Consider the following 18,651-nt stretch of genomic DNA (forward strand, 5'->3'; position numbering starts at 1 on the left):
ACAGACTTAATCTGACACGGTTGGTAGAACAAATGGAGGAGGACTTCAAGAGGTGGGACATGCAGCCTCTATCGCTGGCGGGCAGGGTGCAAGCAATTAAGATGATGGTCCTCCCGAGGTTCTTATTTGTATTTCAATGTCTCCCTATCCTAATCACTAAGACCTTTTTTAATAAAATAGACAGGAGCATCACGAGCTTCGTGTGGGCAGGGAAAGTTCCGAGAGTAAGGAGGGGGTTCCTTCAGCGTAGTAGGGACAGAGGAGGATTGGCACTACCGAACTTGGGCGATTACTATTGGGCCGCCAATGTGGCAATGATACGTAAATGGATGATGGAGGGTGAGGGAGCGGCGTGGGAAAGACTGGAGAGAAAGTCCTGTAAAGGGACGAGTTTAGAGGCGCTGGTGACGGCGCCGCTACCGATCTCACCTAAAACGTTTACCACGAACCCGGTGGTGGCGGCAACATTAAATATCTGGGGACAGTGGAGGCGACAGAGAGGGGTGCGGGGAGCCCTGGTGGGGTCCCCAATCAGGAACAACCATAGGTTCGCCCCAGGAAGAATGGATGGAGGATTTCAGAGCTGGTTCCAGTTGGGAATTAGGAGGGTGGGAGATTTATTTATAGATGGGACTTTTGCGAGCTTGGGAGCATTGGAGGAAAAGTATAAGTTGCCCCGGGGAAATTTCTTGAGATATATGCAGGTGAGGGCATTTACTAGACAACAGGTGAGGGAATTTCCATTGCTCCCGACACAGGGGATACAGGACAGGGTGCTTTCAGGGGTGTGGGTCGGAGAGGGCAAGGTGTCAGAGATTTACCGAGAGATGAGGGAAGAGGGGGAGGAGTCGGTGGGCGAACTAAAAGGAAAGTGGGAAGAAGAACTAGGGGAGGAGATAGAGGAGGGTATGTGGGCTGATGCCCTAAGCAGGGTAAATTCCTCTTCCTCATGCGCCAGGCTTAGCCTGATTCAATTTAAGGTGCTACATAGAGCACACATAACGGGAGCAAGATTGAGCAGGTTCTTTGGAGTGGAGGACAAATGTGGGAGGTGTGGCGGGAGCCCGGCAAACCACGCACATATGTTTTGGGCATGCCCGGCACTGGAAGGGTATTGGAAGGGAGTGACGGGAGTGATTTCGCGGGTGGTGAAGGCCCGGGTCAAACCAGGCTGGGGGTTAGCTCTATTTGGAGTTGCGGAAGAGCCGGGAGTGCAGGAGGCGAAAGAGGCCGACGTTGTGGCCTTTGCGTCCCTAGTAGCCCGGCGCAGGATCCTACTCATGTGGAAGGAGGCGAAACCCCCCGGACTGGAGGCCTGGGTAAACGATATGGCGGGGTTCATTAAACTGGAGCAGATAAAGTTTGCCCTGAGAGGATCGGCTCAAGGGTTCACCAGGCGGTGGCAGCCATTTCTCGACTACCTAGGGGAACGTTAGAGGGAAGACAGATGACCAGCAGCAGCAACCCAGGGGGAGGGGAGGGGGGGGGGGGGGGAGGGGGGGTTTAGTTTAGGTCAAAGATAAAGGGGTTTTGTTACTTGTGTATTGTTTAAAATTTCTGTATTGTTATTGTTGCGTTTGCTTTGTAAGAGGGGAAAAATTGTTGTTTGGGGAAAAATTTTCAATAAAACATTTATAAAAAAAAAAAATAAAAAAAAAAAAAAAAGAAGTCTGTGTGAGGGGGGGATGTCGGGTTTGTGATATGGGAGCTGGAGTAGCTATTTTTCCGCAGGTTCTGGCACCACTCACCTATAATCTGTCACTTAACTGATTGCCCGGCTCCCATCTACCTAATCCTTGAATTAATATTGTGATCGTGCCCCTGGAAGATGTCAGGGTTTAGTTTGGTAGGATTCTGCCAAAAGGAATCAAGAAATGCGTCGATAAAACAGCGCAGGTGGATTCAGCGGGAATGGAGCCGCCTTTTCAACATGGCGGCCTGACCCTCAGGAGGTCTCTCGACCCCGCGCTCTCCGGGGCTCTGGGAGGCGGCGAAAATTATGGCTGCCGACATTATCCGTGTTACTGACCAGAGGCGGAGTGTGCTGACTCAATATCTGTGAGCTTGTGAGCACCACCTGCAAAGCTCCATGAAGAGGCTCGATGATCCGGAGGAGAGAATCCTGAACGTTCAGCAAGATGCCTCCTCAACGGAGGCAAGAATTCAATCCTTTGAAAACCAGCCGAGTGGCGTGGCGGAGGTCCTGGAGGATTTGGAGAACTGAGGGTCAGAGAAAGAACATCCGAGTCATTGGTCTGTCAGATGCTCATCATAGAATTTACAGGGCAGAAGGAGTCCACTCGGCCCATCGAGTCTGCACCTTGGAAACAGCACCCCAGCCAAGCCCATACCTCCCCCCCCCATCCCCGGAACCCAGTAACCCCACCTAACCTTTTATTTGGACACTAAGGGCAATTTATCGTAGCCAATCCACCTAACCTGCACATCTTTGGACTGTGGGAGGAAACTGGAGAGCCCAGAGGAAACCCACACAGACACGGGGAGAATGTGCAGACTCCGCACAGATACTGACCCAAGCCGGGAATCGAACCTGGGACCCTGGTGCTGTGAAGCAGCTGTTCTAACCACTGTGCTACCATGCTGCCCATAAATTCTGTTATTTTCTGTCCATTTAGTGTGGAGGGTAAGGCTCCTGTGAGGTTCTTTAAGGACCGACTGCCACGTTTTCGCAACTGGATTTGAAGCCTGGGCATTTCAAATTAGAAAGGGTTCATCGTATCCTGTCTCTGAGGCTGAGGGATAGTTTTCATCCCAGGCCTGTAAACATTCGCTTCCCGTAACAGCCTCCCCGAACAGGCGCCGGAATGTGGCGACTAGGGGCTTTTCACAGTAACTTCATTGAAGCCTACTTGTGACAATAAGCGATTTTCATTTCATTTTCATTTCCACAACTTGAAAGAAGGTCCTGGAGACGGGTACGGAGAGGTGGCACCTGGCCCCAGGAGGGAGTGAGGATTCAGGACTTTTCAGCAGCAACACAAACAAAGCTTCGAGACTTTTTTGAAGTTTAAATGCAGCTCAAGGCTGTGGGGAGTGAATTACGTTATGCTTTATCCTGCAACCCGAAAAATGGTATCCAACAACTCCGTCAAGTCTTTCAATAATCCAATGATTGCCTTGGCCTTCATTAAATCCATGAAGGGCCAGGATTGGGAGAAATGGTTTGCAGCTTGGACATCCACTGGACCGAACCTCTTTCCATTTAGAAAGTACTCTTTTCTATTCTTTTTTGGTCCAAAATGTATAACCTCACACTTGTTTACTTTGAATTCCATTTGCCACAAATTTGCCTATTCACCGAGTCTGTCAATATCTTCTTGCAATTTTATGCTATCATCTAGTCTGTCTGCGATGCCACCGAACTTTGTATCAACAGCAACAGTGAAGAGGCCCTTCGGCCCATTGAGTCTGAATGGCCACCGACACGTGAAAAGCACCTGACCTACCTGATTCCATTTGCTGGCTCTTGGCCCATTGCCTTGAATGTTATGACGTGCCAAGTGTTTAAAGGATGTGAGGCAACCCGCTTCTCCCACCCTCCCAGGCAGTGGGTTCCAAACTGTCACCACCCTCTGGGTAACAAGGTTTTTCCTCAAAACCCCCCTAAACCTTCTCCCCTCATCTTGAACTTGTGGCCCCTCGTGCCTAACCTTCAACTGAGGGGAACAGCTGCTCCCTATCCACCCTGTCCAAGCCCCTAATAATCTTGTACACCTCGATCAGGTCACACCACCCCCCCCCCCCACCCCCCCCCCCCCCCCCCCCCACACACACACACACATGCACCGGCCCCCTTCTCGGCTCCAATGAAAACAACCCAAACCTAAGGATAACCCAGAAAATTTAAAGGAAAATGCAGGATAATCCAGAAAATTACAAGCCGGTGAACTTTACGTCAGTGGTAGGGAAATTATTGGAGAGGATTCTTCGATACAGGATTTGCTGCCATTTCGAAGCAAGTGGACGTATTAGTGATAGGCAGCATGGTTTTGTGAAGAGGAGATAGTGTCTCACTAACTTGATAGTGTTTTTTGAGGAAGTGACGGAGATGATTGATGAAGGTCGTAAGCCCCTTGGCAGACTGGTACAGAAGGTGAAGTCACACAGGATCAGAGCTGAACTGGTAAGATAGATACAGAATTGGCTCGGTCATAGAAGACTGAGGGTAGCAATGGAAGGCTGTGACTAGTGGTGTTTCGTGGGGATCACTGCTGTGACTTGTGCTGTTTGTAGTATATGTAAGTGATTTGGAGGAAAATGTAACTGGTTTGATTGGTAAGTTTGCAGACAACACAAAGGTTAGTGGAATTGCGGATAGTGATGTGGACCGTCAGAGGATGCTGCAAGATAGAAATCGGTCGGAGACTTGGGCAGAGAGATGGCAGATGGAGTTTAATCCAGCCAAATGTGAGGTAACGCATTCTGGAAGGTCTAATACAGTGGGGAAATATACAGCAAATGGCAGAACCATTAAGAGTATGGCATCACAAGTGGAGAAGGTAGTCAAGAAGGCATACGGCATGCTTGCCTTCATCAGCCGGGGCATTGAGTTTAAAAATTGAAAAGTCATGTTGCAGCTTTACAGAACCTTAGTTCGGCCACACTTGGAACATAGTGTTCAATTCTGGTCGCCACACTACCAGAAGGATGTGGAGGCTTTGGAGAGAGTACAGAAAAGATTTACCAGGATGTTGCCTTGTATGGAGGGCATTAGCTGTGAAGAGAGGTTGGAGAAACTTGGTTTGATCTCACTGGAACGACGGAGGTTGAGGGGTGACCTGACAGAAGTCGACAAAATTATGAGGGGCATGGACAGAGAGGATGGTCAGAAACATTTTTCCAGGGTGGAAGAGTCAATTACTAGGGGACACAGGTTTAAGATGAGAGGGGCAAAGTTTAGAGGAGATGTACGAGGGAAATTCTTTAACACAGAGGGTAGGGCGTGCCTTGAACTCACTGCCAGAGGTGGTGGTGGAAGCAGGTATAATAGTGGCATTTAAGGACGCCTTGACAAATAGATGAATAGAATGGGGGACCCCAGAAGAGTAGAAGGTTTTAGATTAGACGGGCAGCATGATCAGTGCAGGTTTGAGAAGGCCGAAGGGCCTGTTCCTGTGCTGTAACTTTCTTTGTTCTTTGTTTGTTCTATCCAACCTCTCTTCATAAATGTTCCATCCCGTGCAACATCCTGGTGAATCTCCTCTGCACTGTCTCCAATCATATCCTTCCTATAATTGTCCCATTGGGCAGACGCAGCATGGGTTCATAAAGGGCAGGTCGTGCCGAACTAATTTAGTGGAATTTGTTCAGGACATTACCAGTGCCGTAGATAACGGGGAGCCAATGGATGTGGTATATCTGGATTTCCAGAAAGCCTTTGACAAGGTGCCACACAAAGGTTTGCTGCATAAGATAAAGATGCATGGCATTAAAGGGAAAGTAGTAGCATGGATAGAGGATTGGTTAATTAATAGAAAGCAAAGAGTGGGGATTAATGGGTGTTTCTCTGGTTGGCAATCGGTAGCTAGTGGTGTCCCTCAGGGATCAGTGTTGGGCCCACAACTGTTCACAATTTACATAGATGATTTGGAGTTGGGGACTAAGGGCAATGTGTCCATGTTTGCAGACGACACTAAGATAAGTGGTAAAACAAAAAGTGCAGAGGATACTGGAAGTCTGTATAGGAATTTGGATAGGCTAAGTGAATGGGCTCGGGTCTGGCAGATGGAATACAATGTTGACAAATGTGAGGTTATCCATTTTGGTAGGAATAACAGCAAAAGGGATTATTATTTAAATGATAAAATATTAAAACATGCTGCTGTGCAAAGAGCCCTGGGTGTGCTAGTGCATGAGTCGCAAAAAGTTGGTTTACAGGTGATTAAGAAGGCAAATGGAATTTTGTCCTTCATTGCTAGACGGATGGAGTTTAAGACTAGGGAGGTTCTGCTGCAATTGTACAAGGTGTGAGTGAGGCCACAGCTGGAGTATTGTGTTCAGTTGTGGTCTCCTTACTTGAGAAAGGACGTACTGGCACTGGAGGGTGTGCAGAGGAGATTCAAGAGGTTAATCCCAGAGCTGAAGGGGTTGGATTATGAGGAGAGGTTGCGTAGACTGGGACTGTACTCGTTGGAATGGATGAGGGGGGCTCTTATAGAAACATATAAAATTATGAAGGGAATAGATAGGATAGATGCAGGCAGGTTGTTTCCACTGGTGGGTGAAAGCAGAACTAGGGGGCATAGCCTCAAAATAAGGGGAAGTAGATTTAGGACTGAGTTTAGGAGGAACGTCTTCACCCAAAGGGTTGTGAATCTATGGAATTCCTTACCCAGTGAAGCAGTAGATGCTCCTTCATTAAATGGTTTTAAGATAAAGATAGTTTTTTGAAGAATAAAGGGATTAAGGGTTATGGTGTTCGGGCTGGAAAGTGGAGCGGAGTCCACAAAAGATCAGCCATGATCTCATTGAATGGTGGAGCAGGCTCGAGGGGCCAGATGGCCTACTCCTGCTTGTAGTTCTAGTTCTTATAATGTAGCAACCAGAAATGCTCACAGTAATGTCCCATATGTCTTTTTCACCACCCTATTAACCTGCCCTTCCACGTTCAGAGATCTCTGGACAAACACGCCAAGGTCCCTTTGTTGCTCAGAACTTCCCAGTGCCATGCTGTTCATTGAATACTTCCTTGTCACATTACCCCTTCCAAAGTGTGTCACCTCACTTTTTAGGGTTCCAGTTCCATTTGCCACTTTTCTGCCCATTCCGTCTATATCTTTCTGTAACCCAAGACACTCAACCTCACTGTTAACCATCTGGCCAATCTTTGAGTTATCCGCAAGTCTTCCATGTGGGATCTTGTCCAAAGCTTTATTGAAATCCATGTAAACTACATCAACCCCCATCTCCACACCTGGTCACATGCTCAAAAAATGCAATCAAATTTGTTCGGCATGACCTCCCTCTGACAAAGTCATGCTGACTATTCCTGATCAAACCTCTCCAAGTGGAAATAGAGTCCATCAGAACTTTCTCCAATAGTTTCCCTACCACTGATGTAAGACTCACTGGACTGCAGTTCCCTGGCTTATCTCAACAACCTTTCTGAAATAATAGGACCACATTAGCTGTTCTCAAGTCACCTGGCAACTCCCCTCGTGGCCAGAAATTAAAAGTTTGGGTCAGAGCCCCTGAAATCTCCTCCCTGGCCTCCCACAGCATCCTGGGACACAATTCATGCAGACCTAGTAATCTAATAATCTTATGGGCGGCACAGTAGTATAGTGATTAGCACTGCTGCTTCACAGCGCCAGTGACCTGGGTTTGATTCCTGGCTTGGGTCACTGTCTGTGCGGAGTCTGCACATTCTGCCCGTGTCTGCGTGGGTTTCCTCCCACAAGTACCGAAAGACCAGCTTCTTCGGTGAATTGGACATTCTGAATTATTCCTCAGTGCATCCGAACTGGCGTCGGAGTGTGGCAATTCAGGGATTTTAATAGTAACTTCATTGCAGTGTTAATGTAAGCCTTCTTGTGACAATAATAAAGATTATTGTGAATGGGCCGAAGGGGCCCTTTCCGTGCTGTAAAATTCTACGACTTTAAAGGTAGAGGGAGGGAGGGAATTAATTTATAGAGAAAGTGCCAAAGCCCCAACATTCACCAGCTCTGCGGACACACCTTCGCTCCCTTTCCAATCTGAAAGCAGCCTGAGCTGGATTTACATTCCCCTTAATTGATCATTGCTGGGTGATAATCCTGTACTTCCTCACCTCACACAACTGTGACAGCACCTTCACTACACAGACTGCAGCAACTGACCAAACATCACCTTCCCACTTATTCCCGAAGGCACCGCCTTCCCAACCTGGCCCCTTGCCTGAGGTGTGGTGATCCTCAGGTCACATCACCGCCGGTCAGCTCTCTCCCAGAACCAGGCCCTGGTTCACAGCCGCCATCTTGGGGAAGCAGGGCGCATGCGCTGGCGTCTTGGTGATGCAACAGCGAGTGGGCGGGGCCTGGAGGTTTCTGTTCCCAGCCGGGTCCTAGTGCCCGGCGATCAGTTAAACGGGCAACAGGTATTTTTAATGTTTCACCCACTCCCAGGCTGAAGCTGATGTTTTTTCGCCTGGAGGTGTCTGTGGATCACGTAGACATTCAGTGTGAGAGGGTTCAGCCTCTATCCAGCTACCTGAAGGGGGTTATACAGTGTTTGATTACACTTAGTGGTCCTTTCCAGTTCATTATCAGGATGTTTATGTGATATTTTCTTCCCCTCAGAGTGATATTCCTTTATTTAAAATACATTTCAGCAGCAGGCTGACTGGTGATTTTTAAAGGAATAAAGTTTATTTATTATCACACTATTTCCCTGGATGTTTGAACATCTCAGCTCCTCATCTCTTTCACACTCACTGACACATAAACAGAAATTAGGTACAGATCAAGTTGAAGCTGTAATGATGGAAATGGAATGTAGACTGCAATCTTTATATCGCTGCAGGTCTGTTGTCTTCGTGTTGAACTAATCCTTTAGTTGGAGTGAAGCATTTTTAGAAACGAATAATTCTCACGAGGCTCTGAAGCTTTCTGTAGATGAATCGCCAGGAGGTTGGTTCTCAGGTGGACTTGGAAGCTGGAATATGTTCAGTACTGTGGCTGCACTGGAAAACATTCAGCTCTGCTGGTTCAGCTGGTTCCTGGTGCTTCAGATGCTTCTCACACACACATTTGCTTTGTTCAGGGTTTATTATACTGTATCCCTGACTATTAACTGCAGGGTTAAAACTCAGACCCAGAACACCGCGATACAATAGCAGTTTACGATGCTCACTCACGCTTATCTCTGCCCCAATTCGAGCTCATTCTCCTGTGTTCAATATGACACTTGGAGACCAACAGTCCCGAGATTTCATATTCCTCAAATGCTGGTTCATCCTGACACAACGAGACATTTAAGCTTCACAGGTGGCTGCAAAGTTTCCTTACTCAGATCCGTGTTAACTAAATATTGGTCACAGAATCGAATGTTGCCCACAGTTTAATGTCCATAATAACCTGTTAAGTTGCAGCCACCTTGGCAGAGTTTGTGGATCTTACAGTCTATAATATCTAGTATCCTTGTGCCGAGCGTGACATCTTGAATCTACTCTTGGGTCTGATTAAAACAGTGCATTGTTGCTGGGTGGGATGGGCGGCATGGTAGCACAGTGTATAGCACTGTTGCTTCACAGCTCCAGGGTCCCAGGTTCGATTCCCAGCTTGGGTCACTGTCTGTGCGGAGTCTGCACGTTCTCCCCGTGTCTGCGTGGGTTTTCCTCTGGGTGCTCCGGTTTCCTCCCACAAGTCCCGAAACGTGCTGTTAGGTAATATGGACATTCTGAATTCTCCCTCTGCGTACCCAAACAGGCACCGGAATGTAGCGTCTAGGGGTCTTTCACAGTCACTGGCACTGTTTATTAAAAAAATTTAAAATTTTTTTTATTCTCCTCCTTTTTCACATTTTCTCCCAAACTTACACCCACCAACAATAAACAATAATCAGTAACAAATATGTCAATCCCCATACCAATAACAACGATCCCATCCTCCCACCAAACCCCAAACATTAGCCCGCATGTTCACACAAACAAATGACAAAAAGGAATTAGGGATCACCCATAGTCGCCATTAACACACACACACACCCTCCCCCCAACCCTCCCACCCACCCGCCTCAACTAATGTTCTATGTTATCTGCTTCTTGAAAGTGCATAATGAATAATGCCTATGAATTGTAGAACCCCTCCATCCTTCCCCTCACTTCAAACTTAACCTACTCAAGAGTCAAGAATTCCAATAGGTCCCCCCGTCACGCCAGGGCACAGGGTGGAGCGGTTGCTCTCCAACCTATCAGGATCCGCTTTCGGGCGATCAACAAGGCGAAGGCTACAACATCTGCCTCCGCACGCGTTTCCAACCCTGGGTGGTCCGACACCCTGAATAGGGGCCAGTTTCACGTGCATCACTTTAGAAATTATCCTAAAATCCTCCTTCCAATACTCCTCTAGCTTTGGACAGGACCAAAACATATGAACATGATTAGCAGCACCCCCCCCCCCCCCCACCCGCCCGCCCGCAACGTTCACACACATCTTCTACTCCTTCAAAGAATTGGCTCATCCTCGCCCTCGTGAGGTGTGCTCTGTATACCACCTTCAGCTGTACCAGCCCCAAACTTGCGCATGAGGTGGAGGCATTCACTCTCAGGAGCACCCCACATCAGAACCCCTCCTCCATATGCTCGCCCAACTCTTCCCCCCACTTTGCTTTGATCCTTTCCAGTGGTGCCTTCTCCTCATCCAAAATAGCTCTGTAAACCGCCGACACTACCCCCTTCTCCAGCCCCCCCTGTCATCGGCACCTCCTCCAGCAATGTGGAGACCTGCTCCACCGGGAAGCTCTGTATCTCCTTTCTGGCAAAATCCCGAACCTGCATGTATCTAAACATTTCCCCCTGCTCCAGCCCATACTTCGCTTCCAGCTCCTTCACACTTGCAAACCGACCCCTAAGAAACAAATCTTTTGGTGTCTTAATCCCCTTCTCCTCCCATTTCCGAAAATTTCCATCCCACTTCCCTGGCTCAAATCTGTGGTTTCCCTGAATCGGCATTTCCCTTGACCCTGCCCCCAACCCGAAGTGTTGGCGAAACTGCCTCCAAATTCTCAATGAAACTATTATTACGGGACTCCCTGAGTATTTCCCCAGGGCCATCAGGAGCGGCGCTGATGCTAGTGCTTTCAATCCCGACCCGCTGCACAAACTGTCCTCCATTTGTCCGTTCTGACCCATTGGGAATCAACCCCACTGACCCAGCTCCGCTCCTTCTCCACATTCGCCGCCCAGTAGTAATACATCAGGTTCGGAAGACCCAAACCCCCTGCCTGCCTTCCCTCCCCATATGAACAAAGTAATCCTTCCCTCAATCTCTTTGTAAAAAGCTTTTGGCAGGAAAATCGGCAGGCATTGAAAAATAAACAGAAATCCTACAAGGGAAAACAACCTCCTAAGAAGGTCCTTGAGAATCTTTCATGTCTCGATTCGGCTGCCTTCATTCCTCTAAACTCCAATAAGTACAACCCAGCCTACTTAACCTCTCCCCATAAGAAAATCCCTCCATACTCGGGATCAACCTCGTGATCCTTCTCTGGACTGCCTTCAAAACCAATTGTCTTCCGTAGATAAGGGCACCAAAACTATTCAAAGTATACCAGGTGCAGTCTAACTAATGCCTTGTTTTAGCTCGACTTCCCCATGTTTATATTCTATTCCCTTTGAAATAAATGTCAACATTCAATTTGTCTCCATATTACCTGCAGAACTTGCTTTGTGTGGTTTCTGCACGAGGACCCCCAATTACGCCGTTACTTCGGCTTTCTCCAGTCTTTCTCCATCTAAATAATTTTCCGTTATGTTCTTCCTCCTACCAAAGTGTCTAACCTCACATTCTCTGTCCCTCTGTGTATTTTCTGTGATCCTCACCACTTGGCTTTCTACCTATTTTTTGTCATCTGCAAACGTGGGAATAGAACATTCATTTATTAAACACAGTTTTGAAATCCATGTATATTACTCCTACTGGCTCCCCTCTCTCTCGCCTTCTCGTTATCACCTCAAATAAGGGTTTTTACTCAGTAAGTTACGCTGTCTCCGTCCCTCTGTGGATATTCTGTCATCCACTTGCCTTTCTATTTTTGTATCTGCAGCCATGGCAATAGTACATTCACTTATTAAACACAGTTTTGAAATTCATGTATATCACATCTACTGGTCCCCCTCTCTCCAGCCTTCTCGTTATTACCTCAAAGAATTGCAATAAATTTGTCAGGCATGATTTACCCTTCACGAAGCCGTGTAGACCCAGCTTGATTATACTCTGTATGGTTAAATGCTCAACTATTAAGGTCACTGGCCTATAATTACCTGTTTTTGATTCCCTCCCTTTTCAATAAGGGTGATACATTGGCAGTTTTCCAATCCTCTTGGGGTAAGGTGGGAGGAGCCTGGAATGGAGCTTATAAACCAGCACAGAACAGGCGGGCCGAATGGCCTGTTTCCCTGCTGTACACTTTCTGAAACTTTCGAATCCAATATCCGTAAATTCTCAGGGTAAAGGCTTGTGTCCACCTCAGCTCCGAGCTGGGAAACCGGACAGATCCCAACGTGGAAAATGGAAACGTTTAAAATCCAACACAAAACACATTTCTCTCACATCTAACCCGCGGTTCCATTGTCTCCGGAATTCCCCATTTTATTTACATTTATTTTACATTTTCTGCAGATCCCAACCCGCGGGAACCGTCCGTCTCTGTCCTCCTGCCCTCGGCTGAAGACGTCTCCGCTCAGAAATTCGTCTCCCTCAGCTGCTTAGTGAGAGGTTTCTCCCCCCCCCCCCGAGAGATCTTCGTCAAGTGGACCGTCAATGACAAGCCGGTGAATCCCGGGAACTACAAGAACACCGAGGTGATGGCGGAGAACGGCAATAGCTCCTTCTTCATGTACAGCCTGTTATCCATTGCAGCGGAGGAGTGGGCCAGCGGCGCTTCTTACTCCTGTGTGGTGGGACATGAAGCCATCCCCTTGAAGATCATCAACAGAACGGTTGATAAATCCAGCGGTAAACCGAGTTTTGTGAACATTTCCCTCGCTCTGATGGACACCGTTAATTCATGTCAATGAGAATCTATCAATTGTATTTCGAACTAAAATAACAATAAAGGTTTTTTCCTCCAATTGTGATTTAAATGCACAGCCGCTTAATTAATGGAGCTTCCACTTTGCTGATATCAGATCTGTTCAATGAGACCCGGATTTCTACAGGTCTCGGCCCCAAGTCTGATACAACCAGTGCTCCCAGCTCAGATACACCCTGGGTCAGAGACAGAATGAAACTCATTCATTCCAGGATTCAGCAAAATATGTTCATTGACTTTCCTCCCGCTGAGGAGAAATCGGATACTTTCCCATTTCAGACAAACAAACACATCACATTTAGATCTCGGTGTTCCTGCTTCTCCCATTGTCCATCCCTTTAAAATTAATGTCAGCTTTAAGTTGCTGCATCACACCCACTGGGAACTGAATTGAGGGTCACACAGAAACATGGACCAATAATCCCCATCAAAGAAAGGGGAAAGGGAAATTGTTAATCCACTGTACCCCCACTTCACCAGCAAAGAGAGGGGGAGGGGCTTTATTAATCTGCTGTCTCCCCACTTCGCCAACAAAGAGGGGGGAGGGGCATTAGTCAATCCACTGCACCCCCACTTCCCCAACAGAGAGGGGGAGAGGCATTAGTTACTCCACTGTCTCCCCACTTCCCCAACAGAGTGAGGGGGAAGGGCGTTAGGTAATCCACTGTGCGCCCCCTTCCCCAACAGAGAGAGGGGGAGGGGCATTAGTTAACCCACTGTACTTCCGCTTCCAACAATGAGTGGAGAGGCATTATTTAATCCACTGTATCCACGCTTCCCCAACAAAGAGAGCAAAGGGGCAACACTGAGCCATTTTACCTCCACTTTCCCGACCAAAAGACGAGGAAGGTGATGAATGAACTCTCTGTCTCTCCACCTCCAGCAGGGAGAACCCAAAGGCAATTTGCTGAGCTGACCAGAGAGAGGGAGATTATTAACTCAATATCTTCCCAGTCCCCAAGCAGGGAGTTTGGAAGTAAACGGTTCTCTAGACTAAGAACTCAGTTACTGACATTACAAGACGGCATGGAGCTTACTGGCTGAAGGGTTTCAAAGGCCATCATGATAAAGATGTCTGAAAGTATCTATTTGTGCAACATAATTGTTTTAGCACTCTTGTTCGTCTTATCAGTATGCTAAACCCGATTCCCCATAATCCAAATCCAGACTGGTGATTGAATTCTCCCTGGGTTTTCACTGTTCTCTCCTGAGGCACCTCCTTGTATTTTTGCATTCGGTCACCTGATGTCAGCTTGCAACTCACAGAAAACGCTTTTATAAGCAGAAAGTTCAACATATTCTACATAGGTATCAATAATACCCACAAATGTCAACGCTACAGGCAGCTGATACAAATACACAGACAGATTAAGACACAAACACTACACATACATGCACACAGACACCCACACTCTCACACGTAGACACAAACACACACATAGACACACACATAGAAACACATGCATGAACATACACCCAGGCATAATGAACCACACATATTTTGACACAAAAACACACGCAAACATGCGCAAAAATTCACAAACATGCACATAAACACAAGAAAGCACATGGTATACACACACAGACACACGTGCACATACACACACAAATCCACACACACAAGCGGCTACACAAATGTACACAAACAGACACATACAACCACATGTTCACACAGATACACAAACATATAAAACCAGACAAGCAAGCTGACAGAAGAATATGAAACACAAATGTAACCAATAACATGTACATTAGCAGAATTTCACGATGACAGAAATAATTCCATTCAAACAGAGACAATAATCCACATTAACACACTAATGGGCACACGTGGACACATATTAGCAGATTCGTACACACATTGACACGAACACACATGAATACACATGAGGTCATCAATACACATCAATAGATAGTTAGAAACAACCATCAACGCATAAATCGCACTGCTGCCTCACAGCGCCATAAACCCGGGTTCAATTCCAACATTGGGTGATTGTCGGTGTGGAGTTTCCACGTTCTCCCGGGTCTATTCCTGTTTCCACCGCGTGCTCCAGTTTCCTCCCACAGTCCAAAGATGTGCAGGTTTGGTGGATTGGCCATGCTATATTACCCCTTAGTGCCCACAACGTGAGGTGGGGTTACGAGGTTTTGGGGACAGGGCAGGGGCATGCGTCCAGGTAGAGTGCTCTTTCGGTGCAGACTCAATGGGCCGAATGGCCTCGTTCGGAACAGTAGGGATTTTACGATAATGATTCTATGATGAAATACACACATCAACAAACACACACACACAAACGCACTTATCCAGACACAAACATTAAGACACTGACATACATGTTGAACGTATAAAGACACATTAACACTTTTATTACTGGGCAGTGAAGTATAAACTTAGATTAACACAGGCATTAATATATAAACATAGACTTCAACACACAAACACACACAATAAACACTCATATATACACATTCACAGAAGATAAACAAAGTTCACATACAGACGCTGACACACAAATACACAGATCAATACTAACTGACACATGAACACACAATGACACTTACAAAGACATCGGGACACACAAAAGAAGAGTAAAGCAAAACAAGAATTTCGCATCTACACAGCCACAAAAGATAAAGAACAAACACAAACGTCAGGCAATGGCGGCACGGTGTCATAGTGATTAGCACTGCTGCCTCACGCCACCATGAACCTGGGGTTGATCCCGCTCCTGGGTCTGTGTCCCTGTGGAGGTTCCCCGTGACCCGTGGGTCTCACCCCGACAACCCAAAGATGTGCAGGGTAGGTGGATTGGCCACGCTAACTTGCCCCCTAATTGGAAGAAAAAAGTTACAGAGATCGATTTCTGAGTGGCATGAACTCAACAGTAGACATGCAATGACAAATATATTAAAGAATGAATTAGCAGCGGGAGAAAATGAAGCGAGAATATTAAAAACATATCCTGGATTAATAAACAATCTGATTATAGTTATTTGCTCTATCCCCGTAGATACCACAGAACACACCTGGACTGAAGACTATGAGGATGATAATGGGAACATCTGGACAACCGCTTCCACATTCATCACCCTGTTCTTCCTGAGCATTTCCTACAGCGCTGCAGTCACTCTGGTGAAGGTGAGAAGATTCAATCCACTCACACTTCAAACTGACAGAAGCCGCTTAAAAAATCTCTAAATGTTTGATTGATTAAAAACATCAATGTCCCCGATCATAAACATCTGCTTCATCATTTTCTCTCTCTTTTACAGATCAAGTGATCGGTTGACTTTCGAACGCTGTAGATTTTTCTCGGCTGTTTATTATGATCTGTGTGTGACACAAATACAATATCTCCTCTTGGTGACTCTAACAGTAAAATTCTCTCAGTTTATTATTCTGCATCTGTAACTGAGACAATCATGGACAGTATTTCTGTTTTTCAGTTTGAAATGTACGAGATAATTTTGGCTGTAATGTAATTGTAGCTAATAATTTCTCTCAATGTTATGTCTAAATAAGTATCTTATCTCGTTCCTTATTTACAACAGTTGCCTTCCCTTTATGTTGAGCTCCTGTTCTCTCTTTCTTGTGTCTGTTACAGTTGTACATACATTTGGCAGCTCAGAGGGCATGTGTTCTGTTCTCACTGTGACCCTCAATCATTATGTTCCCTTTTGTTAATTCAAAATACGCTTTTCTGTAATATTTTCTCTGAAATTGTAATAAATATTGAATGAAAATGAAGAAAATAAGACTTTGCTGAACTCCTTTCTCTAAGGTCCTTCGGCAGCGCTCCATTCCCCGATTACACAGTTTTCTCCCCTTTCCCAGACAGATATTTCTCACTAGTCTTGTCTGGGATGTTCCTGAACTCAAGGCCCCAGTGAAAGCGCCACTGCGCCACCAAGCGGCCAATCTCGGTAATGACACCTTCGCCTTTGCCTTATTTTGGTAAACTCCAGAGGCAGAATGCCAGCTGAAGAATTCCACAGATTCACTGCCCTCTGAGAGAAGAAATGTCTCCTCACCTCTGTCCTAAATTTGAGATCCCTTACTCTGAGATTATGCCCTCTGGTCCTAGGCTTTCCCACAAGAGGAAACAAGATGATTTTTCAGGCTGTGTAACTGGTTAAAGCTCTTTCCACAGTCAGTTCACTGGAACACTCCCACTCAGGTGTGTGTGTGTCTCGGGGCTTTTCCAGTCACACTGATGTTTGAAATCTCTTCCCACAGTCAGAACAGACAAGCACATTGACAGTTTGTGATATTTAGATCCTAATGAATTGAGTGACTGTCAGATCTCGATGTTATATTTGGCTCGAGTTGCCAGGCTGCCAATCCTCCCGTTCTAATGCCTGAAAAAGAAGTTTACAAAAATGACCACTGTAAGAATAGGATAGAAATTCACAACAGATCATTCTAGTTTCTATTGAACCTTCTTTCCTCTCTTGCTTTCCCCAAGCCTGTGGTCCAGTCAAAATAAAAGACCAAAATCAGCGAGTCCCAACAAAAGTGTCGGGAACCTTCCTAACTGAACCAGAATATTGTTCCCAGTGTCTGTGAAACACTCTGTCCGCTGAGGTATCCACTCAACGTGGAAGGTGTCAAGCATTCCAGTGGATACCACATGCTCCTTCTGCAGGGCCACTGGGAATTGACAAGACCACGGAACAGAAGTCGGCAGCCAGAGTAACCACCCACCCCCTCCATAATAATAATACTCTTTACTGTCATAAGTAGGCATACTTAATGAAGTTACTGTGAAAATCCCCTGGTTGCCACATTCCGGCGTCTGTTCAGATATACAGAGGGAGAATTCAGAATGTCCAATTCACCTGACAGCACGTCTTTTGGGACTTGTGGGAGTAAACCAGGACACCCGGAGGAAACCCACGGGGAGAACGTGCAGACTCCGCACAGACAGTGATCCAAGCTGGGAATTGAACCTGGGACCCGGTAGCTGTGAAGCAACAGTGCTAACCGCTGTCCTGCCGTGCCGCCCATCCCACCCAGCTACAATACACTGTTTTAATCAGACCCAAGAGTAGATTCAGGATGTCACGCTCAGCACAAGGATACTAGATATTATAGACTGTAAGATCCACAAATTCTGCCAAGAGGCTGCAACTTAACATGTTATTATGGACATTAAACTGTGGGCAATATTCGATTCTGTGACCAATATTTAGTTAAACACGGTTCTGAATAAGGAAAGTTTGCAGCCACCTGTGAAGTTTAAATGTCTCGTTGTGTCAGGATGAACCAGTATTTGAGGAATATGAAATCTCTGGAGTGTTGGTCTCCAAGTGTCAAATTGAACACTGGAGAATGAGCTCGAATTGGGGCAGAGATAAGCGTGAGTGAGCATCGTAAACTGCTATTGTATCGGAGTGTTCTGGGTCCCAGAGTTTTAACTCTGCAGTTAATTGTCAGGGATGCAGTATAATAAACCCTGAACAAAGCAAATGTGTGTGTGTGAAGCATCTGGAGCATCAGGAAACAGCTGAACCAGCGGAGCTGAATGTCTCCCAGTGCAGCCACAGTTCTGTACTTATTCCAGTTTCCAAGCCCACCTGAGAACCAGCATCCTGGCTATTCATCTACAAGAAGCTTCAGAGACTCATAAGAATTATTTGTTTCTAAAAACGCTTCACTCCAACTAAAGGATAAGCTCAACAAGAAGACGACTGGCCTGCAGCGATATAAAGATTGCAGTCTACATTCCATTTTCATCATTACAGCTTCAACTTGATCTGTACCTAATTTCTGTGTATGTGTCAGTGAGTGTGAAAGAGAAGAGAGACTGAGATGTTGAAAGATGCAGGAAATAGTGTGATAATAAATAAACATCTATCAGTTAAAAATCACCAGTAAGCCTGCTGCTGAAATGT

The 18,651-nt window shown here is 46.3% G+C and overlaps 1 protein-coding gene across 4 annotated transcripts in view; it reads right to left on the minus strand.

The window, feature by feature from the left end:
- LOC140418562 (uncharacterized) overlaps window positions 1-18,651 on the minus strand; it is a 244,209-nt gene that overhangs the window by 8,451 nt on the left and 217,107 nt on the right. The window contains exon 1 of one of the 4 annotated variants that reach the window (XM_072502074.1): window positions 7,900-7,994. The exons of 1 other annotated variant lie outside the window; for it this stretch is intronic. The gene's annotated coding sequence lies outside the window, so the exon portion shown is untranslated. Of the gene's footprint in view, window positions 1-2,029; window positions 2,293-3,467; window positions 3,671-7,899; window positions 7,995-18,651 lie in introns of those variants that run through there. 2 more of the 4 variants (XM_072502078.1, XM_072502077.1) reach the window with 2 other exon arrangements.

Source organism: Scyliorhinus torazame, chromosome 5 (genome assembly GCF_047496885.1).
Source record: "Scyliorhinus torazame isolate Kashiwa2021f chromosome 5, sScyTor2.1, whole genome shotgun sequence".
NCBI classification, from domain to species: Eukaryota; Metazoa; Chordata; class Chondrichthyes; order Carcharhiniformes; family Scyliorhinidae; genus Scyliorhinus; species Scyliorhinus torazame.